Below are 20,143 nucleotides of genomic sequence, written 5' to 3'. Positions count from 1 at the left end.
AAGTTGCAAAAAGTTTAATCAAGTTCTGGATCAAAAGCATTCTGGAATATAACCAGTGTAGCTAGCTTTCAGTCATTCCAAATGGTAAAGCTGCACAGATGATCTTGCCTTTCTCTTAAGAATGAGACAAGTAGCTTATGAAAAGAAGTTATATGCCTGTCCAGTTGTGGGGGGGGGGGTTGTTTGTTTTGGGGCTTGGTTTTGTTTGACTTTGGTTTTTGGCCTCATCCTCTGGATCAGTGCTTGGCAAAAAATGGGTGCTCAAGAAATGTTTGCTGACTGACTACCTAGATGAAATCAGAAAACTATAAGACTTCAGTAAAAACTATCCCAAAAGTCGGTACCACGGCCTGGCAAAAAGAAGAATCAGAGCTTAAATTTCTCCTCTAAAAGTTTAAACACATCTAAAGGGGGAAAAAAAACATAAAACAGACAGCTATAGTCAATAAGTATTCACAGAAGAAGGCATGAACTTGGAGCTTCTAAGGACTGTGAACAAAAAATTACTATCAGTTATAAGCTTTACAATGGATTTCTCTTCAGAAAACAGGCTCTCACAGTGAGCCAAAACACAGTGTGATGTAGCTAGCTTCATTCTAGTGGGATTTCTGTGCTGATTAGGGTTAGGAAACGGAGCTGTGATTCCATTTATATAGGGAAGTTCCAAATAAGGAAACTCCCTCTACCAACAGGTCTAAACCTTCTCTGTAGCTTAGAATTTTAAGAGAGTTTTTCAGAGCCCTGGAAAATTGTAATTTAGCCAGAATGTGTCAAAGGCAGCACTTGAACCCAGGTCTCACTAGTTTGAGGTTAGCTCCCTAACCACTACACCCCTCTGCCTGTCAATAGTCTCATGATTACAAATCATTAGACTCTGTCATAGTGAAAAATACCCTTGCCTGTGACCATTTGTACTAACTTTAATGCACTCAGCATTCTCCCACTTTCGTGTGTGCTATTTGCTCTCTTTAAACCATTGTTTGTGGGGGGGTTTTCTCTCTCTCATAACATATTGTATTTTATGGGTGGGATGGTTAGTTGTGATATTCAAAGAATAGAATGTAGCTCAGCAAAGTATCTCTTTTATTTCTAGAATACAGTAAAGCACTTCACAAGACAATACATTATTGCAACACTAGCAGCACAGGAACTGCAAAGATACTGCTATTCAGCAACTGCAAACTCAATTTCCAGTATAAAAAGAGTTTAGTTTAGCTAAAGGAGACCTTCCCATTTTCCTATAGATACCACAGTACAGTTTGGGATAAAAGAAAATCAAACTAGAAGGGAGAAAACCATGGTTCTAATCTCAAGTCCATCATTAATCAGTAGTAGGGCTTTGGCAAGGTACTGGTCCTTTCTGGGTTTTCTGGGTTTTCTCAGCAGTAAAAAAGGAATGATAACTCTCCTACTTCTTGCACATAACTTTTGTGAATATAAAATGAGATTACATGTAAATCAATCAGTAAAATTTTATTAAGTGCCTATTGTATGCTGGTACTTAGGGATATAAGCACAAACATCCAATGGTCTCTGCCCTCGAGGTGCTCACATCCTATTGGGAGAGACAGCATGTACAGATACAAGTATTTATGAAATATATACAATATAAACAAGATAAATACAAGGAGGGAGGCACTGCTTGCCGAGCATATCAGGAAAGACTTCATGTAGGCGTTGGTACTGAAGCTGAGCTGCCATAAGAAAAAGATGCATTCCAGACATATGGGCCATATTTGTAAAGGCGTGAAGATGGGAGACAGAACATCAGGTTGAAAGAAAAACAAGAAAACTAGTTTGCATGGACTTCAAAGTGCATACAGTTTACCTATACAAATAAACTTTGAAAAGTATATGGTGACAGCTAGGTAATGCAGTGGATAGAGCAACTGGCCCTGGAGTCAGGAAGAACTGAGTTTAAATCCAGTATCAGACACTTACCAGGTATGTGACCCTGGGCAAGTTGCTTATCCCCAATTGCTAGAGGGAGAGGGAGACAGACAGAGAGAGAGAGAGAAAGAGAGGAAGGAAGAAAAGAAAAAATATGTGGTATTTTGACCCAGAAATATCACTTTTAGATCTGTATCCTAAGGAAATTAAAGAAAAGGGAAAAGGACCTATTTGTACAAAAATATTTGTAGCAGCTATGTTTGTGATGACAAAGGATTGGAAATCAAGCAAATGCCCATCAAGTAGAGAATGGCTGAACAAGTTGTGGTATATAAATAATGGAGTACTAATGTGTTATAAGAAATGATGAGCAGGATGGTTTCAGAAACACCTGGAAAAACTTATATGAACTGATGCAAAGTAAAGTTATCAGAACCAGGAGAACACTGTACACAGTAACAGCAATATTGTAAAGATGTTCATCTGTGAAAAACTTAGCTACTCTGATCAAGACAATGATCCAAGACAATTCCAAAGGACCCATGATGAGCAATGTTATCTACCTCCAGAGAGAAAATTGATGAATTCTGGATACACATTGAAAGATATTTTTTTTACTTCCTTTACTTTTATTGTTTTGTTTTCTTTGTGTTTTCTTTTGCAACATGGCTAACATAAAAATATGTTTTGCATGATTTCACATGTATAATTGATATCGAATTGCTTGCCTTCTCAAGGAGGGGGGTAGGAGCATGAAGAAGGGAGAGAATTTTGAATTTTAAAAAAACTTCTAAATGATTGCTAAAAATGTACATGTAATTGGAAAATATTTAAGGAAATAAAAATAATCTAAAAAAAGAAAAGTATGAAGTGTTATAAAAATTTTAAGATATGTTATGTGTATTAAGTAACTTACCTGTTTATAGGTACACAAAGTGTATATATATATATATATATATATATATATGTACACTAAATATATATATATATATATATGTACACAAAGTGTATATATATATATATATATATATATATATATATATATATATATATATATATATATATATATATATATATATGGAGAGAGGGAGTAGGGTAGGGAGTATGTACAAAAAACAGAGGATAAGACAAACTTTAAGGATGGAATTATAAGGGTAGTAAGGCTCCTCTGCAGGTTTACTAGATCTCTTTCTAGACAGCAGAATAGCATCAGTTCTCCAGACCTCTTACTTAGGGTCACAGTATCAGAAATTTGGAGGTAAAATGGACTGGAGGGACCATCTACTGTAGCCCTTTCATTTTACAGATGAGGAAACTGGGACCCAGAGAAGTTATATAGGATCACACAGGTAATAAATGACGGAGGAGGCAGGATTTAAACCCAGGTCCTCTGACTCTAAATCTGTTGCTCTTTACACTGTAACATAATATTTCTTCACCATATCATGCTGTCCCTACCTGTAACAGTGATGATAATAACAGCTAGCCTATTATTATTATATATGCTTTAAACTGTGAAAAGTATTCTACCTATGTTATCACACTTGTTCCTCTTAATAACCCTATGGTGCACTTGCTATGATAATCCCTACTTTGTAGATGAGGAACATGAAGCTGAGAGGGGTTGGGCAAATGAGTTCCCCAGGGTAGTAAGTGAATGTGGCAAGATTTGAACTCAGATCTTCCAGACTTCGTCCACTCTGAGACCTAGCTGCCACTAAATGTGGGCAGTATTTACAAAGGGGCAGCATTCTCTAGTTGACATAGACTTGAATACCAGCTATGTTGCTTACTCCTTTGAGTGACCTCCAATACGTACCTTTCTCTCTTGAGGACTCAACTCCCTCATATATAAAAAATGGCAGCTGGAAGATCAGATGGTCCCCTCCAGCTCTAAATTCTTTGGCCTTGGACAAATTGTTTTACCACTCTAAACTTCAATTTCCTCCTTTGAAAAGTGAGGTTATTCCTCACTCCAATTCCTTAGCCTACCTGACACTCCCAAGCCACTTTGAATTTATTTCTGTGAATATCATTTTTTAGATGTTTGACTAAATTTGGATTAAAAAAAGTGAAGTTAATAATACTTGCCCTCCTTAACTCACATTGTTCTTCTATTCTTTTCTTTTTCCCTTCTTTCCTTTTATTCCTTCCTTCTTTCTTTCTTCCTTTATTTTTTCTTGCTTGCTTTGTTTCTTCTTTTCTTTCTTTCAATTGGTTCTACTTATCTCACTCAGGCTGAAAGAACAGAGGCCAGCCAGGGGTTTGATCCCAGTGCTGAATGGGATAAAAGCTTTAGCCTGCTCCATTTTTCTGACATGGGCCAGTTCATCTCTTCTTAGGCAGCCTGATGGCCCTCACTGCCAGGGGCTCCCCTGCCCCACCAGACTTAGTGCAAGTACCAGATTGGCTTTAACTCTATTGTAACTCAAAACTCCTGAACTTATGAGATCCACCCAGCCTCAGCCACCTTAATAGTAGGGACTATAGGCATACTCTAGGTGATTCACATTGTTTTGAAGATAATTAAAATTAATTAAGTGGTGTAAAGTGTATAAATAAATAATATTGAATATTTTACATTATGTTTAATAAATAATAAGTTCAATTAACTAATAAAATTTTGACTTTGCCCTCAAGGAGCATACAATCTGAGAGATGACAAGCTAGGTAAACAATGATAATAACTATATAACACTTTAAAGCTTATAAATAATTTTCTTCACAGCAACCCTTTAAGGTAAGTTGCACAAATGTTGTCACGCACATTTCTACAGTTTAAAAAATTAGGGTTCAAAGAAGCCAACCAAATGGACATTAGAATTAATGTATGCAAAAGTGCTTTGTAAGTCCAAAGTCAATATAAATGAGAATTACTGAATTCACTGGAGGAGGAAGAGGTTCTAGGAATTTGGCCACAAACAGGACCAGACAGACTGTTGGTGTTCACTTCTTTCTCTGCCCCACTTCTTACTCACTCATACTAACACCTCTCAAATCTTCTGCCAAGGCAGATGATGATATATGAGTTAGGGGACACGCTAACCCTAAAAGGAAAACTAGGATAACTGCAACAAGAAATACGGAATGTAATACCATGGTTAACTCGATGTTGCAAGTACCACCTAGAATAATAATAGGTGAGCCTTAGAATGACCATCCCTGCTTTTCCTGACAGCAGACAAGGTGGTGGAAGGGGAGCAGAAGAAGAAGCGAACCTTCCAGAAGTTCACTTACTGCAATGTGGACCTGGATCAGCTGCTGAACATGTCCTATGAACAGCTCATGCAATTGTACAGTGCTCGACAGCGGTGAGGACTCAACAGGGGTCTGCGGCACAAACAGCATTCCCTCCTGAAGCGCCTGAGGAAGGCACCCCCCCACCATGGAAAAACCCAAGGTTGTAAAGACACACCTTCAGGACATGATCATTCTGCCAGAGATAGTGGGAAGTATGGTGGGCGTCTATAATGGTAAGACCTTCAATCAGGTAGAAATTAAGCCCTAGATGACTGGACACTACGTGGGCAAATTCTCTATCACCTACAAACCTGTGAAATATGGCCGGCCGGGTATTGGAGCCACCCACTCCTCTCGTTTCATCCCTCGCAAGTAACCTGGATCCTAACAATAAAAATAAGCTTCAAAAAAAACAAAGAATGACCATCCTTGACCAGTACATCTATAAATAATGAAGCATGCAAAATAATCACTATCCCACTGACATTTTCTATTGGTCCACTCCCCCTAGATTCTACATACCAGAGAGAACTAAATATGGCTCCTTTTTCCAAGATTTTGTTCTGACTTATTCCTGAACATAAAAGGCTCAGGCTGCACCTAGTATATGTGGTCTAGTTTGAGAATACTTTTGCTGATTTTAAGCCCTATGGGGTTCATGCTTAATCCTTCATTAAAAAAAAATACTTGTTATGAAGTGGCACTTTGGGGGGGTTAGAGAAGAGATACAAGAGGAAATGAACTCAATTTATAAATGAAAGACATCAACAAACTATTTTTTTTTGCAAAAAGCATTTGAACTTCATAAGACTCTCTAAATCAAATCTACATATACTCTAATGCATGATGATTTTGATGGAAAAGCAGGGGGAAAACGAAAATGGATAGAAATATATGAAAAAACACTGTTCAGGAAAAAGGCAAGGGAAAGGCAAAGATTTGAAGAAGACCCACACCTCTTGTTCTAGATCAAGGGTATGCTAATCCTGGCCAGCATGGTTTTGATATTTTTAAATAAAGTTTTATCTTATTTAAAAATATCAAAGTATTCTTAGATCAAGGGCTTTACAAAAACAGACAACGGGCCAGATTTGGACCTCAGGCCAGTTTGGTGACCTCTACTCTAGATCATACCTTTTTCAAAAAAAGAAGTGGTTAGATGTTGGACATAAAGGAGCCCCAAATCACACCCTAAAGTATGAAATAGATTATATTTTGACAGGGAAAGACGTGTTATTATAGGAGTTCTTCCTGAGTAAGCAGTGTCTTTATAAAGTGAAACCTCTTCAGCCTTAAGATCAGAATGAATCAGGGACAGGGAGGGGAGGGGAGGGGAGGGGAGGGGAGGGGAGGGGAGGGGAGGGGAGGGAGGGGAGGGGAGGGAGGGCAGGGGAGGGGAGGGAAGGGAAGGGAGGGAAGGGAAGGGAAGGGAGGGAAGGGGAGGGAAAGGAAGGGAAGGGGAGGGAAGGGAAGGAAAATACATGCAATAAAAATTGAAAAATTTTAATCCTGGACTATTTAAAAAAGTAATTGAAAATCAAAAATAGGGAAAGGGTGACAGAATTAATACTAACAAAAACTATAATAATTTTATCCATAGGTTTAACCACTAATTAATCAGCTCAACAAGGAGACCAAAAGAGGATTAGTGAATAAACATCTGACTTATTTGCCAAATGGAGACAGATGACTGCCAAAGTCAACACTAGGTTAGGTTACAAATTTATTAGTAAAATCTTACCAAAAAGAATGATGGACAGTTATAGGCAGTATCATCTTATAAAGCAGTAAGCGGAGGAACATAAACCCAGTTTAAAGAAAGCTGGCAATATACCCAAGAGCAATAGGAATATGAAAATGGTACAACTATAAACTGAAGAAAAATGGGAAAGATCTGCAAAGATTATTATGTTATTCCTCCATCAATGACACTGAAACCATCACACAAACCCTAACATCAAAGTCACATGTTCTTATAAAAGGAAGTAAAAATGGCACTAGAAGTGAATGAATGAATGAATGAATGATGATAGAGAAAGCAGCTGGACTAAACTGGTCCAAGCGTTTATGTAAGGAATCTGTGCAGGAGGTAACAAAATTGTGAGGGTATGAAGGGAACCAGCATACAATGTATCTGAAGGAGGAGAAAAAAATGTTGAACTTCATTAATACTGGAAAAAAAGATGACTGAAATAACATTAATAACTATGAACCTATTCATCCATATCTTCACAAATTGATGGCAAATGTTTTATTCAACACGGGCTACATCTTTACTGCCTCACTATTAACCAAGAGATGTAAAGAATAAAGATCCAGTTGTGCTTACTGATTGTTAATTACTGAAAGAAAGAAAGAAGAGAGAGAGAGAGAGAGAGAGAAGAAAGAAAGAAAGAAAGAAAGAAAGAAAAGAAGAAGAAAGAAAAGTACTTGATTTGGTAGAACCAAAGGCCTTCTTGTAGACTCTTTAAAAAAAGTATTTCCAATCTTAACATCAAAATCATGCAAGATTCTTTGGAACATATAACAACAGAAATTACCCTATTCAATGACCCTCTCATAAGAAATATGAAGTGAGGCACAAAACATGGAGAAGTATGTTAATCAAAGATACTTAGCACCATGATGAAGAAGATGGCAAAGAAGGATTCACTGAGAATGATAAGATCCTCCCAATGTTCCTATTCCCAGATGCCATTATGCTGACTACATTGAGCTCCAGAACATTTTAAAGCCCCTTAGAAGAACTCCATAATCACTCGAAGGAATTTTTGTCTATTCACAAAGGGAAGACCAAGTGGATGAAAACTGTCTATTGCCCATATTTCAACATGCATTTTGATTAACACTGTATAGAACTTGTCTATTAATGTATATCTATGAAAGATATCATAGAGTGACGTTGAGTTGGACTCACATATGAACAGTAGGAGAAGAGAGGACTAAATTGCCTTTAGGAAATTACAAGACTTCTTTATTCATTTCAAGAAAAAGGCCCAGCTTTTCTATACTAACATTCTACAGGTGTTGCCATATGGCAGCAGGAGGTGGAATATGACTGCCTCCAAAGAAATAGCAATGAGCACCTTTTATTGTCATTATTGTCCTCCACTACCACAGGACAATAAGGAGGCACATGGTAAACAGGAGCAGGCTGCTACATATAACCAACGAAGAACTCCCCAAAACAAGAGTAAAAGACATTGGTAAGATTGAATTGCATGATAGTAAGAGAAGATGGATTGCTAATGCAGGGAGGATAAGGAACTGCACTGGATTTCTCATCAGGAAAAAGCAAGGAATGCCTCCAACACACAAAATGCACCCACCGTGACAAACTAACAGAGGAACATGGACAAGAGTCACACAGAATGGTCAGACTTGGATGGATTGAGATCTATGTCATTTTGGGGAAGTCTCAAAGCAGTAAGATCACGGATACCTCTGAGCATATGAAGATACATATATACACATATATGTGTATGTGTGCCCATGTGTATATCTGCATGTATGTGTGTATACACACATATATGTAAATATGTCATGCTATGTTAATTACTTGGGACAAGGTACAAGAATTAAATCTATTAACTTAATAAACCTAACAATTTTTTTACATATTTAAAAACTTTTAATATGCAACATGTACTTCTTTTGCTACTGTCATATGTTTTACATTGTCATTGAGACCACAGGATTTTTATATGAAACCACACTTTTATCACAATTAATATTATTTTGCACAGAATAATCCATCTATTACACATATTTATAGATAATTCACATTTCATGAGATGTATCTTGTAACAAAGTAACAGTTAAGTAAAACTAAAAAGTATATAGTGACTGCAACAGAAAGTGCATGCTGCATTTCACATCTGAAGTATCACCCACCTCTCTATTTTTTTAACGAACAAAAATCTATTTTCTTTCCCACCTATTCCAAACCCCACAGAAAAATAAAGAAAAGGAAAAATTCTCATGATAAATAGGTATAATCAAGCAAAACAAATTCCCCAATGGCTAAACACAAAAATATATGTTTCATTCCACACACAAAATCCATCACTTCTCTGTAATGAATAGCATGTTTCATAACTGGTCCTCTAGAATCATTAATAGTCATTGAATTGATCACAATTCTTAGAGCTTTCAAAGGTGTTTGTCTTGACAATGTTGGTGTACAAATTGCTCTCCTAGTTCTGCTCATTCTTTCATTCTTCATTAATTTATAAAAGTCCTTAAAATTGTTCATTTTTAAAATATTCATGTTATATTATAAATTGTTTTGTTTCTTCTGACTTCACTTTGCATCGATTGACATGCTGTTCCATGTATTTTTTAAAATCAATTTCCTCATTTCTTAAGCAAAATAGCACTCCTTCATATTCACATACTGCAACTTATTCAGTCATTGCTCAATTGTTATACATTCTCTTAATTTCTAGTTTTTTTGGCACCATGAAAACAGGTGCTATAAATATTTTTATGCATAAAGGATATTTTCCTCCTCCTCTGATCTTTTTTTGATGTAGACTCAATGGTGGTATTGCTAGGCTGAAGGGCACAAACTATTTGGGAATGTTTTGTAATTCTAAGTTGTTTTCCAGATTGTTTGTGCATATTGACAGGCCCAACCAACAATACATTAATATGCCTGTTTTTCTACTAATCCTCCAACATAGATCATTTTTCTTTTTTGTTATCTATGCCACTCTGATGTTTGTAAAGCAGAATTTCACACTTGATTTAAATTGATTTCTCTAATTATTCATAATTTTGAGCATTTTTATTTGTTTATAAATAGCCTGAGTTCCTTCTCTTGAAAAAGGAATCCTAAGTAGAAAGAAACTATTTTCCTAGTTATATTTTTCAATGGGTATTAAATTAAAAGAGTTCCTAGGCCTCTGAAGTATGTTTATCTACAGCTCTCAAATAAATTTAATTTTTTGTGGCATGTGGTCATATTATAATATTCTGCTCCAATTTGGATATTTCTATAATTCTAGAACAATTCTGATTCTTAGTATAGCAACATATTTATCAGACTTCTTGGGACTTCCTTTGCTCCTTGAGTAAGTGGATACACTGCTGGCATCAGTTTGTGTCTTGTGTTCTTAGATGCCACTAGAGCTCATGGCCATCCTCAATAACTCTCTTCTCTTTCCCAGCTAAGTTCTACCTTCTCTTTCTCCTTCTATTGGTTGTGCTGGGGCTGCTGATTCATAGCTCAGCCCTATTTGACCTGCTCCTTCTCTCTGCTTTCAAACCTCAGAATCACTAGATCTCTAGTTCTGAAATAGCTCCTTCCTTTCATACAAATTACTTAAGGTTTGACCAAATCTCTCACAGTGGCTTTGACTAATTCAAGGAGGTATATAGATCTTGTTCATGCTCCATTCTGGTGTGTTGACTCAATTAAAAAGTTTCTTACCTACCATTCTTATTTTTATTTTTTTTTAGGCAATTAGGGTTAAGTGACTTGCCCAGGGTCACACAGCTAGTAAGTGTCAAGTGTTTAGTCTGAGGCTGGATTTGAACTCAGGTCCTCCTGACTTCAAGGCTGGTACTCTATCCATTGTGCCATCTAGCTGCCCCTTTACCTACCATTCTTAAGTAAGTAGGATAATCAATGTAGCCTTACTGTTACACACAAAAAAATAAAGTTAGCCTGAGAATTTTCACATCCTCCAAACCTCCATTTATAAATCAACACTACTCAGAAACTCAAAATCCGCTATGGCTCAGCATAAAGCCAGAATGATCCTCCAAGGATATGAATCAATGAGAAAAGTAAAGCCAGAACTGGAAGACTAACACAGAAACTGGATCTGGTTATAAAAATGTTAATATCCAAAGTCACCTTTTATCACCATAGTCAACAAAAGTATTTCACATATTTATAGAGTTTCAGAATTAGAAGAGACCTTAAAGGTCACCTGGTCTATTGGTGTCCCTCATTTTATAGAAAGTCATCATTTAAAAGATGTTACTTTAAAGGTAGAAGATATAGGTTTGAATCATGGCTTTGAAAATTACAAGCTATTCAACTAGCCCTCTCTGATCTTCAATTTCTTCATCTATAAAGTAAAGGTAATGATCCTGGTTTACTTACCTCACAGTGTGTTTGTTTGTTTTTTACTTTAAAGCACTATATAAAGATTGTCAGGAATGAACTGTTGAATTGGATTTTCACTGATTACATGTATTACAATCAAAAAATATAGTTATAGGAAATTCTTTTAAATGAGAAAATACTACAAATTTAGAAAAATATAAACATATATTATATATTTATATATAAAAATGACTTTAGAATATTGTATGATACCCTAGAAATGCCTAAAACCTAAAAGAATGAACGAGAAAAATATTTATAACAGCTTGCAATTCCTCTAAAGAAAGGAGTACCATAAAAGGGTAGCAGTAATAGAGCTATAATTTATCCAACTCTCTTTTATATTTTCCTTTTAAACCTTTCTCAAAAGTAAGTGCCATATCCCAGGCCCTTACCAGGGTTAAGATGGGGCAATAAACCAGGAATGATAGAAGACTCACTTTCTATCTTGAATACCAAAGCTAGAACAAAGGATTTCAACTGTTAGAACTCCATGAATATCAATGAGAAGACAGACCAATATCACACTGTCCACTGCCAGCATATAAATGGCAGGGCACAGACAGCTTGGCACAGCCTGCTCCTCCTTTTTTTCATTACCCACTGAAGCTGAATGAAGGACAATCACTGACTTGCTAGGACCTGGCCTTGCCAGCAATTTCATGGCAAAGGTCCCTACTGCCAGACACATGGCGCAAGATCAGGGCAGCCCTGATTTGCCCTTTTAAAATTAGGTTTTGACATTAGAAACCTAGAATTTTATCTCTCCATATGAAGTCTTAAATCTTTCTCCTCCAAAAGCTAATCAATGAAAACAATAAAAAAAAAAAATTCAGTGAATACCTATGTTAAAATAAGGCTTTGGCAGAGATGCCAAAAACAAAAAAAGGGATATTATCTTCATCTTCCAAGAGTTTATAGTTTAATTTCAAGACAAAATAAAGCATACATATAGTATATGTTTGTGTATTATATATGTATACAATACATACATATATATATATATAATACATACAGAGGTGTGGAAGGATGGTCAATTTAATAAAAACACAAAGATAACAAGATACAAAACAAGAAAGAGAGAGAAAGAGAGAGAGAAGAGAGAGAGAGAGAATAGTGATGGGAAAATTCAATTATCCTGTCATCTGCCAGAGTTCTCTCTACAAAAAGATAGGCTGATGATAATTTTCTGGCTTTCCTTAATGATAATCTTATCCATCAAAAGGTGAAGGAACCATTGAGTGGAACTTCTATCCTGGATAATATACCAAAGAATAATTCGTTTTTGGGGTGGAAATGATGTCACACAGCTAATTAGTGTGTGAGGTAGGATTTGAACTCAAATTATTCTCTCCCCTTACTACCTCTACCAAACTTCACAAGTTCTATCAAGGCTACTACCTTTTTTCCATTCTTTTGGGTACATTCATTACATTTCTTTCTCACACATTCACTCCACGTATCCAATTAGGTGCCACTTCTTACTATTTCTACCTCTACAACTAAGGCATGCGACCAAAACTCTCTACTCAAACAGCGACCACTTCAGGTCCTCATCACCTCTGTCCTGGACTACCATGAAGGCTTACTGATTGATTTTTCCTATCCCAAACCATTCCTTTTACAGTCTGTCCTCTGCACAGCTGTCAGATTATGTTCCTGATCATTCCTCTACTTAATAAACTGCTATGGCTCCCAACAGCCTTAAGACCAAATATAAACTCCTCTGACTTGTAAAGCTCTTCTCAACCTATCTATCAAACCTCTTTATATATTACCCTTTCCCACATCCTTTGAGCCATCTAACCTAACATTCTCTTTACTTCTCACAGATTGCGTTCAATGTCCTATCTCTTTGTCTTTGAAATATTTTGGAATGCGCTTACTTCTTACCTCTACGTTTTAGAATACCTCACTTCCTTAAAGACATGACATAAGCATCATGTTCATCTACGTGAAGCCTTTCCTCATGACCCCAATTGCTAGTGCCCTCTGTCCCTCACGGCCTCATGTTTAACTACTCTTTATTTATATTAGATTATGTATATACATAAGTATATACATATATGTGTGCATGTTATTTTTCCCAAAAGCAAGTAAGCTTCCTAAGGATAAGAATTGTTTCTTTTTTTTGCCTTCATATTCTGAGCACCAAGCATAGTGTTTGGTGCATAGATGCTTAATAATAAATGCTTGTTGATTGATTTGTCAATTAAAGTCTTAGCATCGAAAGCTTTCTTCACTGCTCAGCCCAAGTGCCACCTCATCATAAGAACAAACTAAAGATCTCAACCACAGCTAAAATAAAAAGAAAATTAGCTTATGTTAGGGAAAAGAAGGGAATCAAAGAAGGAGTAGAATCATTGTTCAAGGTGGCTTAAATTATCATAACATATATCAGAAAAAGGCAGAGCTGTTCATTTTAGCTTTCATCTTTTTTTTTGCCAGTGACAATCATATGGTACGTTACCAGAGGCAGGGCTCATCACTTGATAACCTATCTACCCTTGGCCAAGTCATTTGACCTCTCCATGCCTCTGTTTCCTCATCTATAATTAATCAATAAGCATTTATTAAGCACCTCCTATGTCTAGGTATTGTGCTAGGTACAAGGGATAGAAATACAATTAATGCAACAATTCCTTCCCATAAGAATCTTACATTCAAATGGAAGACACAATAAGAATATATAAGAATATAAAGAATAAAAATAGTGAGAACTACAAAGAAACACAAAGTAGTTAAATATAAGATAGTTTGAGAAGGATGCTAACAGTTGAGGGGAGGACAGATTTCACTTAGAAGGTGGTACTCAGCTACATCTTAAAGGAAGAGAAGAATTCTATGAGATGGAGGCGAAGTGGGAGCACATTCCACATTTGTGGAATTGCCCCTACAAAAGCATGGAGAGAGGAAATGTAGTGCCTTGGGTGCGATTTGTTTGGCTGGATCATACAGACTTGGGGAACAGGGATGGGACAGAGAGGAAGAATAATGTACAAGGCCAGAAAGATAGACAGGACAAAGTTATAAAGATTTTAAAAACTAAACAGATGAGTTCACATTGTATTCCAGAGGGAATATTAAGTCTCAGGAGTTTATTGAATAGTAGGATGATATGGAGGTTGTATTAGATGTTCTGTAAGTTATTTTCCAGTTCTACATCAATGAACTTATGACCTTTGACATAAGAACAACACCAGAAAAATCCTAACATGGAATTAATATGTAAAGTGAGAGAACCTAGTTGCCCTTGAGGAGGTCAAGTCATTAAAGTAAAATGAAAGATATCCAAAGGAAGTGAAAGAACTTATATGTGTGTGTTTATTTTTGTATTTATTACATATGTGTAGATGTATTTGTTACATATGTAGTATATGTTATCGCTAGAGCCAAAAAAATATGTATAATACTTGAGAGGAGAGATTTTTTTTAAATTTTTAATAAGTATTCCAAAAACGTAGCATGGCATCTGGTGAACAGTGGACAATCAATAATTAATTACTTGATTGATTGACTGATTGATATGATTAGTAAACCATGGTCAATGATCTTTAAATGTTTATAGAAGAAGTGGTGCAGAATTGAAGGACATCATCTCCCTTTTTTAACAGGATTACTGGACTAGTAAAACAGTAGAATGATGCAGATATGATATACCTAGATTTTGAAGGAATATTTGATAGAGTCTTTTTATCTTATTCTTTTGAACAAGATAGAAAGATGTAGGATAGCTAATAGGATACTTAAGTGGATTCATACCTGCTTGAACAGTTCAACCCAAAAAGCAGTCATTAAAAGTTTAACATGGACCTGGATGGATATTGCTAACAAAGTGGCTGTGATATTTGTATTTATTCCTGTGATATTTAATTTTTTTCTTTTTCTTTTTACTTTTTCACTTTTTGGTCAGTTTTTGTTGATGCTTTTTTTTGCATTGCTATAGGTTCCCCTGGCATCCCTCATCTCCCTTTCTTAGAGAGTCATCCTAAATAAAAAATAGTATTTTTTTAAAGACAAAAGAAGAAGAAGAAAAATCGTATAATGACTAATATAGTGAAGAAGCCTGAATTTACATGTAATGTGCAATACTTGTGATCCTCCTAATTCTGTAAAAGGATGAATCAAGGGTATCTTCTCATATGTTGTTGTTATTGTTGAATCATTTCAGTCATATCCAACTCTCCACAACCTCATCTGGGGTTTTCTTGGCAAGGGTACTGGAGTGGTTTGCCATTTGCTTCTCCAGCTCATTTTACAGATGAGGAACTGAGGTAAACAAGGTTAAGTGACTTGCCCAGGGTCACACAGCTTTGAATTCAGGTCTTCCTGATTCCAGGACCAGTGCTCTATCCACTGTGCCACCTAGCTGCCCCCATCTTTTCATACAATGTTTAATATTTTTACTAGTGAATTGGATTGAAGGCATAGATTATTAAGCGCCTACTATGTCTAGGTATTGTGCTAGGTACAAGGGATAGAAATACAATTAATGCAACAATTCCTTCTCATAAGAATCTTACATTCTAATGGAAGACACAGTAAGAATATATAAGAATATAAAGAATAAAAATAGCAAGAACTACAAAGAAACACAAAGTAGTTAAATATAAGATAGTATTGAAACTACAGATAATGCAAGCCTAGGAACGATAGCTAGCACATTGTATGACAGAGCCAGGCTCCAAAAATAGCTTGACAGGCTAAAACACTAGGCTGAATCTAATAAAATGAAATGTCATAGAGATAAATATAAAGTACTTTAAAAATCAACTTCATGAATAGAATATGGGGTAGTCATGGCCAGATAGAAGTTTTTCTGGAAAGGATCTGAGTATTTTGGTGGACAAAAATTTTAATATGAACCAACAGTGTGAAATAGAATCCAAAAATCTAATGCAATCTTATATTGAATTAAGAGAGACATAATGTCCAAGCTCAATAAAATATACTGTGCCTGGATTAAATTAATCTAGAGTTCACTGTTCTGTTCTAGGTACCACATTGTGGGAAGAATGTTGGCAAGCTAAAGGGTTTCCAGGAGAACACCACCAGGTCAGTGAAGGGTCTCTAGATAGTGCCATGAGGATAAGTTGAAGAACTTGAAATGTTTAACATGGAAAGAGAAGACTTGGAGGGATGAGAAAGAAGAGGATGATTTCTGGCCCAATATTTGAAGAGCTGTAATCATGTGGAAGATAGAATAAATTGGCTGCAGGATGAAACTAGAAGCAATAGGTATAGTTGGGTTTGATGTGAGGGAAAGTTTTCTAACAATTAGAGATACCACCAAGGTGGAAACAGCACCCTCAAGAGGCAGCAAAGGATACATGACCATTTGCTATGTGTTGAAGAAGGAATTCCTGTTCAGATATGAATTACACTAGATGGCCTCTGAAGTCCTTCCAACACTGGGATTCCATGCTTCTATGAAAACATTTTCAGGAGACAATAGATAACCCATTTAGTTTGAAAAGGAGGTTGGGGTTGAATATTTAGAAGCTTGAATAACAAGTTAAGGAGTTTGGGCACTATGCTATGTTGAATAAGGCATCATTAAATAATATAAGAAATGGGGTTTATATCTTCTAATTTAGTATATCCAAATCATAAATTTTTTTAAATTTTTGATAACATTTTGTCAACACAGTAGACACTTTCCATGAAATAGCAGAACTAACCACTTTATGAAGCATGTTTCTTGGAAACAGTTAAACAAACCATTTAATTGAGTAATTTAGACTATGGTACATTCTATAGTGCACCCACATTGTCCATTGAATATGAATAAAATTGTGTTGCCTCCTTTCTTACTGCTGTAATTATGTTGTTTTACCTCTGCTTCTTTACCTAGCATTATTTCATAAAAGTCTTTCCTTATTTTCTTACAAAGTAACACCATTCCATGATATTTATGTAGTTGATTCAGCCATTCTCTCTAGTCATCTCATCCAGTTTGTTTCACAAACAATGTTACCCTGAATATTTTTGTATATATGGGTCAATAATCTCCTCGGGTTATTCCCAGTAGTGAGATCTTTCAACCAAAGGCATAGCGTTTAATGGCATTTCTTGAAAAATTCCAAAACACTTTTCAGACCAGCTGCATCAATACATTGCTACACTAGCAGTGAATTAGCATGCCTGTCTTCTCTCCTTCCTTCCAAAAATGAGTTTTCTCATCTTTTTCTATCTTTTCTAGTTTGATAGGTAAGGTTACATCTCAGTTTACTAAATCCATTTTATTTCATATTGAGTGTGCACCCAGCCCATGGCATTGTAGTGGGAATAAAAGTACAGATGCAGGCAACAGCCCTGTATAGCTGATATGGGAATTATTATATTATGGAAATTCCTTTCTTCTTCCAGATAATGGCAAAACAAGTCATTGCTGAAAAGTTCATGCTCCGCATTTACGAATGGTTAAGAAATAGAAGCTCATATAAAATAATATTCACTGAAGTGTTTCATCTGCAATAATGTTCTCAGAAATACTTTTCTTCCCCATATAAACATTTCCCTACAGTGTTATAGACCTCCAAAACAACAGCTTTGGGCTCAAAATGGAGAAGGTCCTTGGGTACTTAGCTCTCTCTTTTCTCCTATCATTTTCCAAAGTCTATTCTCTCTATTATTTCCTTCCCATGCACTATTATACTTGCTCATTCACTGATTCTTTCTACAATTTCACAATCCACAAGCAGCATTTCTTCAGTTTTCAAATCCATTCTTGCTTCATTACGGTGGGTGGATGGGTGTGAATGTGTAGGTGGAGGTTGGCAGGAGTGAAGAGAATCTTGGGTCTTTTTATTCCATTTGTCTCACCTATTCTGTTCTTTTTTTCTCATTCTTCCCTAAGTATCTTGAATTTATCTACTCTAATTCTCAATTTCAACTCCTCTGGTTCCTTTGGACTGTCTCCAGTCACTTTCATCCACTTCACTACACTGAAACTACCTTGACATAAGTCACTAGCAATCTGTACATGAACCAATCTCCCAACCTTTTTTTTTTCTTTTCTGATTTCTCCCACAGCCTTTGACAAGATTTATCATCACATTTTTTCAAGCCATTTTATCTTTTGTCTTCTCTCATATGGCACTTCTTATCTACTCTACCACCTTCATGACCACTACCTCAGTTTCTCTTTTGGTGATTCTTCATGCACTCCTTTGTCTTCTCTGACCCTTTTTTCCCCTCCTCTCATCTCCCCATTCAAACCCAGGGTTAAATATCTCCAAGCAGCCAATGATTCAAATAAATCCAATTTATAAAAGGGTGGGTTAGGTGGCACAGTGAATACAGTACAGGACGTAGAGTCAAGAAGGCTCATCTTCCTGAGTTCAAATCCCGCCTCAGACACTAGCTGTGCAACTCTTGGCAAGTCAATAACTCTGTTTTGCCTCAGTTTCCTCATTCATACAATGAGCCAGAAAAGGAAATGGCTAGTCCAGCATCTTTGCCAAGAAAACCAACCCCAAATGAGGTCACGGAGAGTTGCACACGAACTGAAATGACTCAACAACAAACATTTATGTTGCACAATTTCAAGAGCAAAATGCTGGAAACTCTACTTTTTGACAAATATTTTCATGGGTCATTTGTTTTTGGTCTTTTGCCCTTGCATTAAACTGAAATTGAATCCTACGGTTTCCCTCATTTTTGGTATACAAACTCTTTTTGCTTTGTTTAATGTAATTCTAATCAAATTAATTCAAAAAACATGTATTAAGTGACCACCATGGGTAAGGCATTTTTTTCCAGGCGTGGAGAGGCAAAAATTGAAAATACCTTAATGCTCTTAACAGCACAGTACAGTGACAAGCTATAGAGTACAAAACAATGGGTAGAATGCTGAGTTTGAGGTCAGGGGAAAATCACTTCATATACTGCCTCTGACATTTACCAAGTGTGTGACTGTGGGAAAGTCATTTAATTATTCCAAGTCTTTGTTTCATCTGCTAGATTTTACAGTACCACTAATACTATAGTTCTGATACATTAATGTCAAATGGGTTAGCTTGGAAACTTAGCAACCTTTTACTAAAAAAAAAAAGCTTTCTCACTTCCAAACAATCCACTTGGAAATGAACTTTTGTAAAATTATTATCATAAATTAGGATTACTTGAACAGGAGCAAAAAGGAGGAAGAGCTGTGTAGATACTCTGCCAGTAATGCTCTGTGTCCTTAATCAACTCACTTAACATCCTGGTTCTCAGTTTCACAGGATAATGGATCAAAGATGGAAGTGACCTCATAGACCATCTAGTTCAACCCAAACACTTTACAAAGGAGGAAGATTCAGTGACTTGTGGAAAGTCATGCAGTATTAGGTATCAGAGGAGGGATTTGAACTGAAGTTTCCCACTGGCATAGTCAGAATTCTTTTCCTAATACCTTATGTGCAAAATGGAGCCATTGAGGTAGGCAATCTCTGAGGTCCATTCCAGTTCTGAAATTCTATAACCCTGCAGTGCTCTTTTGATAACCTACATCTTCATGGTAGACGATGAGAAATGCTAAAGAACTGTTTGGTGAACTGCCACTGAAAGAGAGCCAGCAAAGGAGGGATCCAAAGAAGCCACCACCACAACAGGCAAAGAGAAAAGGGTGACAAATAGCAACATACAAACCCTCACTTGAAGTTCACTCTGTTGGCCTCCCACAAATAGCCCTAAATCAAACCTCAAATATCAAGAGATGAAACATATATTCCTAGAATATAAACTTCAAAATTAAATAAAAATAAGCATAAGGGAAAAAATCCTTATTTTTAAATGAAATTCAAATATACCCACTAAAAATGACAACTTAAAAAATTCTTCAGTGTTTTTAAAGACAAAAGAAAAGAAAAAGTTCTCAGACATTTAATACTTAGGCACTTTGAAGGATCC

At 36.1% G+C, this 20,143-nt stretch overlaps 1 protein-coding gene and 1 pseudogene across 1 annotated transcript in view; one reads left to right on the top strand and one right to left on the bottom strand.

Annotated features, from left to right (window-relative positions):
- Window positions 1-20,143, bottom strand: part of GRIN2B (glutamate ionotropic receptor NMDA type subunit 2B) — a 651,709-nt gene that overhangs the window by 483,379 nt on the left and 148,187 nt on the right.
- Window positions 5,059-5,506, top strand: LOC110218785 (small ribosomal subunit protein uS19 pseudogene; annotated as a pseudogene).

This window comes from Phascolarctos cinereus, unplaced genomic scaffold (genome assembly GCF_003287225.1).
Source record: "Phascolarctos cinereus isolate Bilbo 61053 unplaced genomic scaffold, phaCin_HiC Scaffold_1;HRSCAF=81, whole genome shotgun sequence".
Lineage (NCBI taxonomy): Eukaryota > Metazoa > Chordata > Mammalia > Diprotodontia > Phascolarctidae > Phascolarctos > Phascolarctos cinereus.
This window is presented reverse-complemented; position numbering and strand designations above follow the sequence as displayed.